The 14,535-nt window shown below is 53.1% G+C and overlaps 1 protein-coding gene across 5 annotated transcripts in view; it reads right to left on the bottom strand.

The window, feature by feature from the left end:
* Positions 1-14,535, bottom strand: part of PCDH15 (protocadherin related 15) — a 904,280-nt gene that overhangs the window by 775,007 nt on the left and 114,738 nt on the right. The gene's annotated exons all lie outside the window — the stretch shown is intronic.

Raw genomic sequence — 14,535 nt, 5'->3', positions numbered from 1 at the left:
ACACTCTGGCCAATAGGTACATTAGTTGGAACAAGTTTCTGAAAGAGAAGAAAAATGATAAATTTCCATGTTATCACCTTTGGAGAGATTGTTTCATTATAATAGTTGGTAGCTGTGCTGAACTACAACTGGAAAAAATGGCTCAAAACTACATTAATCTACAAAGATGACTGAGAGATACAAAAGTGACTGGAATTCAACATTCAATGAGAATTTCAAAGAAATGTAGAACCCATTTTCAGCAATTGGATGTTTTGTGGATTTTTCCAGTACGTGCTGCCAATTCCTATAGCGTCATTTACCAAAATCACATTCATGATACACAATACCCAGGTTCCCTGTTAACCAAGGGGACAAGATGAAACATATGAGAGACAGATTATATGGACATACCAGTTGTGTGCTGTTTAAAATATGCCAACAAGCCTCTTGATACCAGGAGTGAAGTAAAAAAGGTATATTGTAAATGTGGTAAGTGGAGACAAAATGGACTGCTTATACGTCTATATATCCAACCCTTTTAACAAATATCCATAAATTTATACTGTGGAGAAATGCATTTGGAGGTTTGGACTATATGAAACCTTCATTTTAGCTGTAAAAAGCTTTTATCTCTCTTAGCAGAGAAGTGGCAGGAGGGGGAAAATCAAGCTGCACTCAGCCAGGGTTTAGAAATGCTAATAGCCTCCTAAGATGAAGACAATTAGATGGTCAATTCACACCTCTCTTTGGAGACAAGGATACCTAGAAGTGAAGAGATTTTGGGGAGGTTTAAAATGCTAGACAATTGGAGGAGGAGGAGGAGGAGGAGGAGAAAGAGGAGTTCGGATTTATTCTCCCCTTTCTTTCCTGTAATGAGACTCTCAAAGGGGCTTACAAACTCCTTTTCCTTTCCTCTCTCCACAACAGACACCTTGTGAGGTAGGTGGGGCTGAGAGAGTTTAGAAGAAATATGACTAGCCCAAGGTCACCCAGCAGGCTTCATATGTAGCAGCAGGGAAACAAATCCAGTTCACCAGATAAGAGTTTGCCACTCATGTGGAGTGGGATAATCAAAACTGGTTCTCCAGATTAGAAGCCATCTGTTCTTAAAAATAGGGACATACCTAGAGGGAGCCTCAGGCACCACTTCCTAGCTGCACCCACCCCCCAAATGCACTCCAGTCAGTAACTCCATGTGGAGTTTAGGGTAGGAGTACAGCTGAACATTGGCGAGCAGGGTTCACCCCACCCTCATCTCCATATGGAGAGTGGAATGGAAAGAGCCTGTTTGAGCCTGTCCTCAGTCTGGCTTCGATGCAGCCTGCAGCTTAGAGCTAGATCCAAGCCTAACTGAGAATGGGCTCAAACTGACCTCAGCACTTGTCCCCTCTAGTTTTATACTGGTTGCTCCACCCTCCAAGCTCCACCTCCAACCTAATATGGAGTTTGGATGAATCCAACAGTATGAAGCTAGAGGGGGATAGGCTCTGAGGTCAGACTAAGCTGTAAGTTGGAGGCCTGAGGTTTAAAGCCGGATCCAAGTCTGGCTCAATTCAGGCTCAAATAAGCCCTTGCCGCTTTGATCAGGGGTGGGGGGTCTTGTCATTTTGTTGAGGCCCAGGGGACTTGTCATTTTGTCGAGGCCCAGCCACCCCAGGGGAGAAGGAGAGGAAGAGGAGGGGGCCCATTATCAGTTGTGGCCCATCTACCCTTTGGGAAGGAGATGGAGGGGGAGAGGGGAAGGAATGGGGGCCCATCATCTGGTCATGACCAATTTACCCTGGGAGGAAGGGGAGGGAGGAATGGAGGTGAAGGGGTAGGCTCAGCTGGCCCCAGTCCCAATCTCCACATGAAAATTAGAGCAGGGCCACCCCTGTTCACTGATGTTAAACTGCACCCCTATCTTGATGGAAAAGGGGTGCGGCTGTGAGGGGGCACAGTACCCTGGATTGTTCCTGGGGGGCACAGCACCCTGGGCACCATTTTAGGTTTGTAAGCCCCTGTTAAACCACTACAAAAATGCTGGTTCCCACTTTCCATCACTTGAAGAAAGGCTCCTTTAACTCACAAGCAGGTGGGCAAAGGTGGGCACCTTTTTTTGCACACAGTGGGAAGGCCTCTCTTTGGTTGATTCCATTTAGGACTAAGCTGTGTTCCTGCTAGCTGCCATTGCCATGTGAAGGGCTGCATGCCTGAAGAAAGATTCCAAGGTAATGAAAAGTTTTTAAAATAGTGTGACTTCCAAATTGAAGAGTCTGCCTTAGACAGATGTGTATTGAGGGGGAAATGGCATCTGGAGACAAACGTGGGTGGGGCCGAGGAAGCCTGAAGACGACAAAACAGCAGGACTTCCTGCTGCTTTGTCATCTTTGCACTGGAACTAGTCATTGGGGGGACAATTTTGTGCCCCCCATGTGGCCAGATTAGTGGCGTCCTGGGACAAGGGGTACCCCCCGTCCCTGGGCAGATACGCCACTTGCCTTAGAATAAGCTAAACTAGGGCATGTGCTGAGGAACTGCAAGTTTACAATTCTGTTTTGGACCCCTTGCTCAATCAGTGCTGTGCTTGAGAGTATGCGTGTAGACATTCTCTTTATAATAAACTAGCGGGGCCCGGCCACACGTTGCTGTGGCACTTGTCCTTCTCATCACAGTCCGCAACCCACACAGATGTCCATGCAGGTCCAATGATCCACAGCATAGCCTTTTGGGGTGGTCAAATGGAATCCCTCTTTCCCTTTTCAATTCACATCGTTATATGGTGCTGTCTTGTTTTTTTTAGTATAAGGTAACCCTTCCCATTCCACAACAGAACTGTCCAGAGTGCGAATCCTGTTGTCCATGAGGCTGGTTGACACGCACAGTCCCGGCTTGGGTAAGGCAGAACTGGGGCAAGCTGGCTATCCCAGTCAGGCAGCAGAAGCAGGGTGGTGAGGTGCTCAGATCGAGGCCAGATCCCTTGGTTCTTAAAGGGCCATGTGCAAAAGAAGCGGAGCCAGTAGTGTTGGTTCGCCCCCGCCCCGCGGATTTTCTTCGAAGAAAAAGGCAAACTCCATCTCGCTTTTAGTAAAAGAGAGCTGTGGTGAATGTGGGTGAGGAAGTGGGTGTGGTTGGATGTGAGGGAGGGCAGAGTGAGATGTGTGAGGATGAGCTGGATGTGTATGAGAGTATGTGTGTTATGTGGTAGCAGTGGGTGAGGCACAGAGAGTGAAAGTTACCTGCGTGTGAGGGGAAGGAACCCCACCTGACGTCTCTCACGGCAAAGTGTGTACATGTTTCACTTCCACTCATATTACCTAACAGTGTTACCTATTTACTGTTTTCAACGCTCATCTCTGCCCATCTGCGCGAACATCCTAAGCCCTCATACCAAGCCCTCAGGCCACAGACAGGCTGCATGAACATTCTAAGGGTGACAGTTAAACACAAACAGCTTCATGGCCTGGTGCACCAGGAAAAATACGTTTTACCTGGCTTAGGTATGGACTTTCAGCAATTTGAAGATCCGATTACCTGCCCGCAACAGGGAGGGACGTCATGTGAAAATTTGGGGGCGATCCGTCCAGCCGTTTCGGTGTTAGGGAGTGACTAACAAAGTCACTGTTTGCTTTTTATATATATAGATGTTTCTTAACTTTTAATGCCAGTAACTATTATGAGTTCCACCATTCAAGCACACTGTTTTAAATCAGCATCAGGAAAGGAGAGCTGTTAATACAACTGTTAATACAGCAGACTTCCACCATTCAAGCACACTATTTTAAATCAGCATCAGGAAAGGAGAGCTGGTAAGCTGTTAATACAGCAGTGGTGCACAAGCAGTAACTACATACTCAGTCACAGGAGATGCTGGCATGAAGTGGAAGCTAAAAACAGGATTGCAGAGGAGGAAGGCAGAGATCCATGGTCCTCTCACTTGGTCATTCCTTCAAATGCCAGGTGAGCGCAGTGGGTGTACCAAAAGAGGAAGAGAAACACTTTCCTAATGTTGAGAAAACCAAAATAGTGACACATTGGTCCTTTCCACACAGCTGAAATAAGATCCAGAAGATGCCAAAAAAAAAAAGTGTCCTGGGAAGGCACTCCACACAGCCTCTTTCCCAAGATGCCCTTATGACACTTTATTTTTGCTCAACACATATTTTTTTTAAAAAAGCTTCAAAGTGCACCTTTTTCTCCTATGCCACCTGCAAGACATTTCCTGCCTGGCTGTGTGGAATGCAAAGCTCAGGAGGCATCTTATGTTTCCTGCAAAGGTATCTTAAGTTTCCAGTCACGTATTCTTAGACTAACCAACTCACAGGGTTGTTATGAGAGGAAAATAGAGAAGAAAACAATGTTAGTTGCTTTGGGTCCCCACTGGGGGAAAAGGCAGGTTATAAAGAAAGGAAACAAATAAAATTACATACGCTCTAACACATGCCAACTGGGTGACCTTGGGCTAGTCACAGTTATTTGGAACTCTCTCAGCCCCACCTGCTTCCCAGGGTGTTTGTTGTGAGGAGGAGGAAGGGAAAAGAGTTTGTAAACCCCATTGAGTCTCCTTACAATTCCTTACAAATCCAACTCTTCTTCTTCTCCTCCTCCTCCTCCTGCTGCTGCTGCTGCTGCTGCTGCTGCGCAGAATGGATCATTGCCAGGCAGAGATGACCACTGCACCTAGACTACTTGAAGGGCAATACAAGACTAGGCCTGCAGGTCAGTGGGGTTGTTCTACCACATATACATATTCTGGTATTTACCCACACAAAATGCTTAACAAAAACATTCCTCAAACTTTGCTTTACATTGCTACTGGAATAATAACAATTCTGGCCCTATTCCAATAATGTGAGCAAAAAGGTGATCGGGAATAACTTACAATTACAACATAGAGGAGAAAGAGCAATACTAGGATGAAAGTAATATCCATTAAAGAAAATGAGATGGGAAATTAAATAAATGGTTATTCTAAAGTAGATGAGCTACAAACTGCCTTTCTAAGTGTTCATGTAACAAAAAATAAGGAGCAACAATTAAATAGTACTGAAGAACTTTTCAATACTATGACCAACATAAAACTTGGGAAAATAACAATGTGTAAACTGGATATTGTACCAGAATAGCTGAAATGCTCTTTTAGCACAGACACTAAGCAAGTCAGAAACTTGAATAGATGGTCATTTATCTTTGGCTGTATTTATTATTCATTTACTACATTGCTATGAAGCCTTTTATCCCAATGGGTACCTAAAGCAGCTTAAATCATTTTATTTTTCTCCATTTTATCCTCATAACAACCCTGAGAAGTTGGTTAGGCAGAAAATGAGTGACTGGTCCAAGATCACCCAGTCAGCTTCCAAGGCAGAGTGAAGATTTGAACCCAGGTTTCCCAGATCCGAGTCTGAAATTCTAACTACTATACCACATTACTTTCATGCTGGCAGAACTGGCCTAAACACGTTTACACAAATGTAAGTCCAACTAAATGGAATAAGACTTCCTACTAAATATCTTTTCAATTGCAAAATTAGATTAAAACCCCTGAATAAATTAAAAATTAGAATGTTTTTTTCGTTTCCTTTTTTTATAACCTGCCTTGTTCCCCAATGGAGACCCAAAGCAGCTAACATTGTTTTCTTCTCTATTTTCCCCTCACAACAACCCTGTGAGTTGGTTGGTCTAAGAATACGTGACTGGCCCAAGGTTCCTTTGAAAGCTTTCATAGCAACCTGGTCTCCCACATCCTAGTATGATATTCTATATACCGATGCTCAGTAATGTTCAGGTATGCTTGGCTCACACCAATACTTCAAGAGTAATTAAAATTCACTTGTACCTTAGAAGTTCATTATAATGAACAACAATGCCTGAAGGGGAGACTCAGCACCAGAAATTATTAGTGGTGTCAAAAGGTGCAGCTCCAAGTAATGGCCTAATATTGATCACAAGAATGTGTAGACAGAACACTAAAAGCCTCCTAAGTGAATTTAGTTATTTGAGACACTGACAAGTTCCCCCAAAGAGTGGGTATTGAGCCATTCCCACTTAAACAATACACTACAGGAAGTGGTTTTCTCCCAGCAGAGACAAGATGGAGAAACCTTCTGAGAAAAGTACTGTTCTTAGGACAAATAAAGAAGAAATCTGACAGGTGTTTTGTAAGTTGAAACTGCTTTATTGCACTCAAAATATTGTTTGGAAAATGAAGTCATATTAAACTTCATACATTGCTTTTGTTACCAAGAGATAGGGAAAAAGGGAAAATGAAGATCCACAGGGATCCTTGAGGATACCCATGATTTCTGCACCAAGTCACCCCAAACTACCATCATATCACACCTCAAGCCCTCACACACATGTCTGACCAAAAAAAATCACGCATCACATGCTCCATGGCACACCAGTGGCGCAAAAACATGTTTAAAACAGGAATCCTCAAGGATGACCACGATTTCTGCACCAAGCCAACCCAAACTACCATCACACCACATCTCAAGCCCTCAGCCACAGCTCTGACCACAGAAATCATGTGGCACATGCTCCCCTGCAAACCAGAGGCGCAAAACCATGTTTGAAAAACAGGGATATTGAAGGAGTCCCGGGATTTCTGCACCAAGCCACCCCAAATCACCATCACAGCACACCTCAAGCCCTCAGCCACAGCTTTGACCACAGAAATCACACGGCACATGCTCTCCTGCGCACCAGAGGCCCAAAACCGTGTTTGAAAAACAAGAATATTGAAGGAGTCCCGTGATTTCCGAACCAAGCCACCCCAAACCACCATCACATCACAGCTCAAGCCCTCACACATAGATGTGACCAAAGCAATCATGCATCACATGCTCCCTGCATGTCCGGACGGCCCCCCTGTGTCCAGACACCCCCCTGCGTGTCCGGATGGCCCCCCTGCATATCTGGACACCCGCCGTGCGTGTCCGAACGCCCCCTTGATGTCCGGACGGCAAGGAGGCTGTCTGGACATGCAGGGGGCATCTGGAAACGCAGGAGGCCTGTCCAGACTCGCAGGAGGGTGTCCGGACAAACAAGGGAGCCATCCGGACACGCAGGGGGGCCATCTGGGCACGCAGCGGGGGTGTCCGGACATGCATAGGGGCCTGTCCGGACACGCATGGGGGCCTGTCTGGACACGCATGGGGAGGCATCCGGACACACAGGGGGCCGTCCAGACACGCAGGGGGAGCGTCCGAACACACAGGGGAGCCATCCGGACACGCAGGGGGGCTGTCTGGACACACAGGAAGATGTCTGAAGAGGCAAGGGGGCCCTCCAGACATACAGGAAGGTGTCCGGAGAGGCAAGGGGGCCGTCCGGACATGCAGGGGGGCCGTCCGGACACGCAGGAAGGTGTCCTGAGAGGCAAGGGGCAGTCCGGACATGTAGGGGGCGTTCGGACACGTTAGCTAAAGAAACACGTTAGCTAAAGAAACACAGAAACGCAGGGGGGGGGGCGTCCGGAACCAAAGGAAGGTGTCCGGAGAAGCAAGTGGGCCGTCAGGAGATGCAAAGGGCGTCCAGACATGCAGAGGGGCATCCGGACACACAGGGGGGCCGTCCGGACATGCAGGGGGCATCCGGACATGCAGGGGGGCCGTCCAGACACGCAGGGGGGCGTCCGGACACACAGGAAGGTGTCCGGAGGGGCAAGGGGGCCGTCTGGATATGCAGGGGGCGTCTGGACAGGCAGGGGGCGTCCGGACATGCAGGGGGGCCGTCCGGACACGCAGGAAGGTGTCCGGAGAGGCAAGGGGACCAACCGAACATGCAGGGTGCGTCCGGACATGCATGGGGGCATCCGGACATGCAGGGGGCCTCCGGACACGCAGGGGGGCCATCCGGACATGCAGGGGGGTTCCAGACACGCAGGGGGGCCGTCTGGACACACAGGAAGATGTCTGAAGAGGCAAGGGGGCCCTCCAGACATACAGGAAGGTGTCTGAAGAGGCAAGGGGGCCGTCCGGACATGCAGGGGGGCCGTCCGGACACGCAGGAAGGTGTCCTGAGAGGCAAGGGGCAGTCCAGACATGCAGGGGGCATTCGGACACGTTAGCTAAAGATACACTGGTTAGCTAAAGAAACACGCAGGGGGGCCATCCGGACATGCAGGGTGCGTCCGGACCACGCATGGGGGCCTGTCCAGACACACATGGGGGCCTCTCAGGACATGCATGGTGGGCATCCGGATATACAAGGGGGGCGTCCAGACATGCAGGGGCCGTCCAGACATGCAGGGGGGCCGTCCGGACATGCAGGAAGGGGCCATCCAGACATGCAGAAGCAAGGGGGCCATCCGGACATGCAGGGGGCCATCTGGACACGCATGGGGGCGTCCGGACATGCATGGAGGCCTGTCCGGACACGCAGGGGGGGCGTCCGGAACCAAAGGAAGGTGTCCGGAGAAGCAAGTGGGTCGTCAGGAGATGCAAAGGGCGTCTGGACATGCAGAGGGGCATCTGGACACGCAGGAGGGCCATCCGGACATGCAGGGGGGCATCCGGACACGCAGGGGGCCGTCCAGACACGCAGGGGGCGTCCAGACACACAGGAAGGTGTCTGGAGAGGCAAGGGGGCCGTCCGGACATGCAGGGGGCATCCAGACAGGCAGGGGTCGTCTGGACATGCAGGGGGCATCCGGACAGGCAGGGGTCGTCTGGACATGCAGAGGGGCATCCGGACATGCAGGGGGCGTCCGGACATGCAGGAAGGGGCCATCCGGACATGCAGAAGCAAGGGGGCCATCCGGACATGCAGGGGCCCATCTGGACACGCATGGGGGCGTCCGGACATGCATGGAGGCCTGTCCGGACATGCAGGGGGGGGCGTCCGGAACCAGAGGAAGGTGTCCGGAGAAGCAAGTGGGCCGGCATCAGGAGATACAAAGAATCCCGGACAGTGACGCAGAGGGGCATCTGGTGCGGGGGGCATCTGGACACGCAGGGGGCCGTCCAGACACGCAGGGGGGCGTCCAGACACACAGGAAGGTGTCCGGAGAGGCAAGGGGGCCGTCCGGACATGCAGGGGGCATCCAGACAGGCGAAGAGTGCGTCTGTGGACGGCAGGAACATCCGGACCGGGCGAAGTGCGTCTGGACATGCAGAGGGGCATCCGGACATGCAGGGGGCGTCCGGACATGCAGGAAGGGGCCATCCGGACATGCAGAAGCAAGGGGGCCATCCGGACATGCAGGGGGCCATCTGGACACGCATGGGGGCGTCCGGACATGCATGGAGGCCTGTCCGGACATGCGGGGGGGGCATCCGGAACCAGAGGAAGGTGTCCGGAGAAGCAAGTGGGCCGTCAGGAGATGCAAAGGGCGTCCGGACATGCAGAGGGGCATCTGGACACGCAGGGGGGCCGTCCGGACATGCAGGGGGGCATCCGGACACGCAGGGGGCCGTCCAGACACGCAGGGGGGCGTCCAGACACACAGGAAGGTGTCCGGAGAGGCAAGGGGGCCGTCCGGACATGCAGGGGGCGTCCGGACAGGCAGGGGTCGTCTGGACATGCAGGGGGGCATCCGGACATGCAGGGGGGCATCCGGACATGCAGGGGGAGTCAAGACATGACAGGGAGCCATCCGAACACGCAGCGGGGGCGTCCGGACACTAGGAAAGAGTGTCCGGAGGAGGCAAAGAACCGATCCGGACATGCAGGGGGCGTCCGGACAGGCAGGGGCCATCCGGACATGCAGGAGGGCCGTCCGGACACGCAGGAAGGTGTCCGGAGAGGCAAAGAGACCAGCAGGCTGTAAAGGCATCGGTTATACGAAGGCGCTCGGACTATATACAGGGGAGCATCGAGGAATTCAAGGGAACGTCGGACATGCAGGCGTCCCGGACGCCGGGAACATCGAGGAATTCAAAGGGGCAAAATCCGGACATGCAGGAAAGCGTCGGACGCCGAGGAACGTCGGACACGCAGGGGGCATCCGGACACGCAGGGGGGCCGTCTGGACATGCAGGGGGCGTCCGGACATGCAGGGGGGCATCCGGAGATTCAAGGGGGCCGTCCGGACATGCAGGAAGCGTCCGGACATGCAGGGGGCGTCCGGACACGCAGGGGGCATCCGGACACGCAGGGGGGCCGTCTGGACATGCAGGGGGCGTCCGGACATGCAGGGGGGCATCCGGAGATTCAAGGGGGCCGTCCGGACATGCAGGAAGCGTCCGGACATGCAGAAGCGTCCGGACCGCGCCAGGGAGCATCCGGTTGCGCCAGAGCGGCCGTCTGGACATGCAGGAATGTATCCGGAGACACAGGAAGCAAGGGGGCCGTCCGGAGATGCAGGGGGCGTCCGGACACACGGGGGGCCTTCTGGACACGCAGGGGGGCATCCAGACACACAGGAAGGTGTCTGGAGAGGCAAGTGGGCCATCCGGACATGCAGTGGGCGTACGGACACGCAGCGGGCATCTGGACACGCAGGGGGGCCGTCCAGACATGCAGGAAGGAGTCTGGAGTGGTAAGTGGGCCGTCCGGACACGCAGGGGGGCCGTCCAGACACGCAGGGGGGCAGCCGGACACACAGGAAGGTGTCCGGAGAGGCAAGGGGGGCATCCGGACATGAAGGGGGCATCCGGACACACAGGGGGGCATCCGGACACGCAGGGGGGCCATCCAGACACGCAGAAAGGTGTCCAGAGAGGCAAGGGGCTGTCCGGACATGCAGGGGGGGCGTCCAGACATGCATGGGGGGCGTCCGGACACGCATGGAGGCCTGTCTAGACACGCATGGGGGCCTGTCCAGACACACATGGGGCATCCGTACATGCAGGGGGCCATCCGGACACACAGGCAGGTGTCCGGAGAGGCAAGTGGGCCATCCAGACATGCAGGGGGTGTCCAAACACGCAGGGGGGCATCCGGACACGCAGGGGGCGCGTCCGTACACGCAGGAAGGTGTCCGGAGAGGCAAGGGGCGTCCAGGACACGCGGGGGCCGACACCATCCGGAACCGCGCGGGACACGTGCGTCCGTACGCAGAGGGCATCCGGACACGCAGGGGGCGCGTCCGTACACGCAGGAAGGTGTCCGGAGAGGCAAGGGGGCCGTCCGGACACGCAGGGGGCGTCCAGACACGCAGGGGGGCCTGTCCAGACAAGCAGGGGGGCCGTCCGGACACGCAGGGGGGCATCCGGACACGCAGGGGGCTGTCCGGACATGCAGGGGGCCGTCGGGACATGCTGGAAGGTGTCCGGAGAGGCAAGGGGGCCATCCGGACATGCAGGGGGGCCGTCCGGACACGCAGGGGGGCGCCCGGACACGCAGGGGGCTGTCCGGACATACAGGGGGCCATCCGGACATGCTGGAAGGTGTCCGGAGAGGCAAGGGGGCCGTCCGGACATTCAGGGGGGGCCACAGCTCAGACCGCGCGGGGTCGTCGTATTACGCGCAGGGGCATCCGTACGCGGGAAGCGGCATCGTACCGCGGGAAGGTGTCGGAGAAGCAAGGGGCGTCGGACACGCGAAGGCGTCAGACGCAGAAATATCCAGACAAGCAGGGGGCGTCGGACACGCGAGGGCATCCGGACATGCAGGGGGCCGTCGGGAAATGCTGGAAGGTGTCCGGAGAGGCAAGGGGGGCCATCGGATATGCAGAGCCGTCGGACCGCGCAGAGAGGCGCCGGACGCGCAGAGGCGCCGGACGCAGGGGCTGTCGGACATACAGGGGCCATCGGTTATGCTGGAAAGGTGTCGGAAGACAGGAGCGTCCGGACATTCGAGGCATCCGGGAGGCAGGCGTCGGACATGCAGGGGGCATCCGGACACACAGGGGGGGGCGTCCGGACATGCAGGAAGGTGTCCGGAGAGGCAAGGGGGCGTCCGGACATGCAGGGGAGCCGTACGGACATGCATGGGGTGTCTGGACGTGCAGGGGGCCTGTCCAGACACGCATGGGGGCCTGTCCGGACATGCAGGGGGGCCGTCCGGACACGCATGGGGCATTCGGACACGCATGGGGACGTCCGGACATCCAGGGGAACCTGTTTAGGAAACCGCGCAAGGGGCCCCTGTCGAGGACACACATGGGGACGCCGGACCCGACCCGCAGAGGGAGCCGCTCTGGGCATGCAGCGGAGCCAATCCGGACCACGCAGTGGGGAAGGTGTCCAGAGAGGCAAGGGGGGTGTCTGGACATGTAGGGGGTGTCCGGACACGCGGAGGGGCCGTCCGGACACACATGGGGGGCCGTCCGGACACGCAGGGGGCCTGTCCGGACATGTAGGGGGGCTGTTCGGACATGCAGGGGGGCCGTCCGGACACGCAGGGAGGTGTCCGGAGAGGCAAGGGGGCCGTCCGGACATGCAGGGAGCGTCCGGACACGCATGGGGGCCTGTCCGGACACGCAGGGGGCCATCCGGACACACATGGGGGGCATCGGGACACGCAGGGGGGCTGTCTGGACACGCATGGGGGCATCCGGACACACAGGGGGGCGTCTGGACATGCAGGAAGGTGTCCGGAGAGGCAAGGGGGCCGTCCGGACATGCAGGGGGCATACAGCAATGGACATGCAGGGGTCGTACAGAAAGCTCAGTACAGCAACTGTGACATACTTTGAATGGCTGCGTCACACCCCTCAGAGGGTTTCCTCAGAAGTAACACCCATTGCCACCAACCAAACTTACTCCCAGGTAAAAGATCATGACCATTTAGCCTAGATGTGTGCGAGGAGTGCCTTTCCATCCCCCCCCCCAAGGATTGGAGGCACACACATCACTGGCATTGCACAGTATCAGGCTGCGTGTTTGCATGAGCACGTACTGCTGGCCTCTGCAATTGATTTGCTGCTACTGTTCCTCTCCCATTTCATCAGAATAAGCCATAGCAACGCGTGGCCGGGTCACGCTAGTATGATAATATATATTATGGGAATTTGGGTATACCCAAATATTTTGGCCCCTGAATACCCACAGTCCAAAAATGTCATTGTCTCCCATTCCTTAATGTAGACCCAAAGTAATAAAGAAATAAGCGAAGTTTGTAGTGAGAGGGATTTAGTATGTAAAATACATTACCTATCCTGAAGTCCAGAGAGGCAGAGAGCTCTGCATGACCAGCATGAATGTGTGACGAAGAGAGGTCTCATGAACTGCATTCTGCTGTCTAGTTTTAAAGGAGTATCCTGAAGGTTCTGAGAACAATGTGTGAATGATATTATCAGGATTCCCAGCAACTTCTAAATGGAAGTCTCCAGAGTTATCTCAAAGAAACATTAAGTGATTGGGTCAAAAGGTCAGTCTTTTAGGAATGAGCTTCAAGACGGAGCTGAAATCTGATGTGTTCCTCTATTGAAGGGCAGGTATGTTAGGAGATAGTTAGTATTCAGGGTAATTTCATTAAGGGAAGTAAATAACTCTAGTCCTGATGGGATTATTAGCACTCTGTTAGGATACCCATTATTTCACAGTTGACATCCCAGCAAGGGTGTGGTCAGGGATGAGAAAAGTAGTGTCAACAATTGTGGATGCTGGTTAACTTCTACAGCGTAGGCCAAAGTGCTTTTGTCCTTGCTTGCGCTATGGTGGAATCACATTTGGAATAGGGAACACTCGTCGCATACCCATAGAGGGATGCCAACAATCCGGAAAAAACGGCCCCTTTGGAATCTTGGTCTCATAACTAACAGTGTTACCTGTTTAAAGAAAGTCAGTTATTTAAAATGAATAATAGCTACGCCGGATTGATTCTCTATCTTTCAAAAACTTTGCATACCATAAAATCCAAACATTTGTGGCACATTGATGGAAAGATGAACTCACAACGAATAATCTTCAAAACCTGCTATTCATTATTTGGAAAGAAAGGCCATCTGTTAATATTTTGTATTGCTAATTTGCATATCAAAAATCATTAAAATTCACAGAAAAGCCAAAAACAACTACATAAAATTTGAAATAAGTAATAAACATTAAACTCAAATGAGAAATCAGCTGAAGGAAAAGCTGTTATATAAAGCAGTTAGGAACAAGATGTGATTCGATTGACTGTATTGCTAACAGTAAAGTTAAGGTAGAACCCAGGGCTTTAACGCAGGCAAACTGGAAGCCCTGGGCAAAATTGAGTTGGGATTCCACTATAAGCCACCCCACCATGACCAAAACATTTTTTGCACCAGGTCATTGGTGCCTGCAAGGGGTGCATTTTTGGACATATGGGCACCATAATTTCAAGGTATAATCTGGAGTCTGTCCTGATGGCACCCCCCAAAAGTTTGGTGCAGTTTGGTTCAGGGGGACAAAAGTTATGGACCCTCAAAGGGGTCCCCCTTCCCCCATTCTTTGCTAAGGAGATGGAACTACACTTTTGAAGGTCCATAACTTTGGCCTCCCTGAACCAAACTGCGCCAAGCTTGGGGGTGCCATCAGGACAGTATCCAGATGATACCCTGAAATTTTGGTGTTGATTGTTCCAAAAATGCGCCCCCTGCGGGAACATCCCAGAAATTTGGCCAAGAATCTTTGATCTGCATTGAATTTTCTGCATTCCTGTCACTGGGGGTTGCAGGCTGGGGGGGGGGACATTTATGAAGGCACAGTCTCAAAACTT

Source organism: Sphaerodactylus townsendi, linkage group LG08, assembly GCF_021028975.2.
Source record: "Sphaerodactylus townsendi isolate TG3544 linkage group LG08, MPM_Stown_v2.3, whole genome shotgun sequence".
NCBI lineage: Eukaryota > Metazoa > Chordata > Lepidosauria > Squamata > Sphaerodactylidae > Sphaerodactylus > Sphaerodactylus townsendi.
Note: the sequence above shows the minus strand (reverse complement) of the source record. Positions and strands in the feature narration are given on the sequence as shown.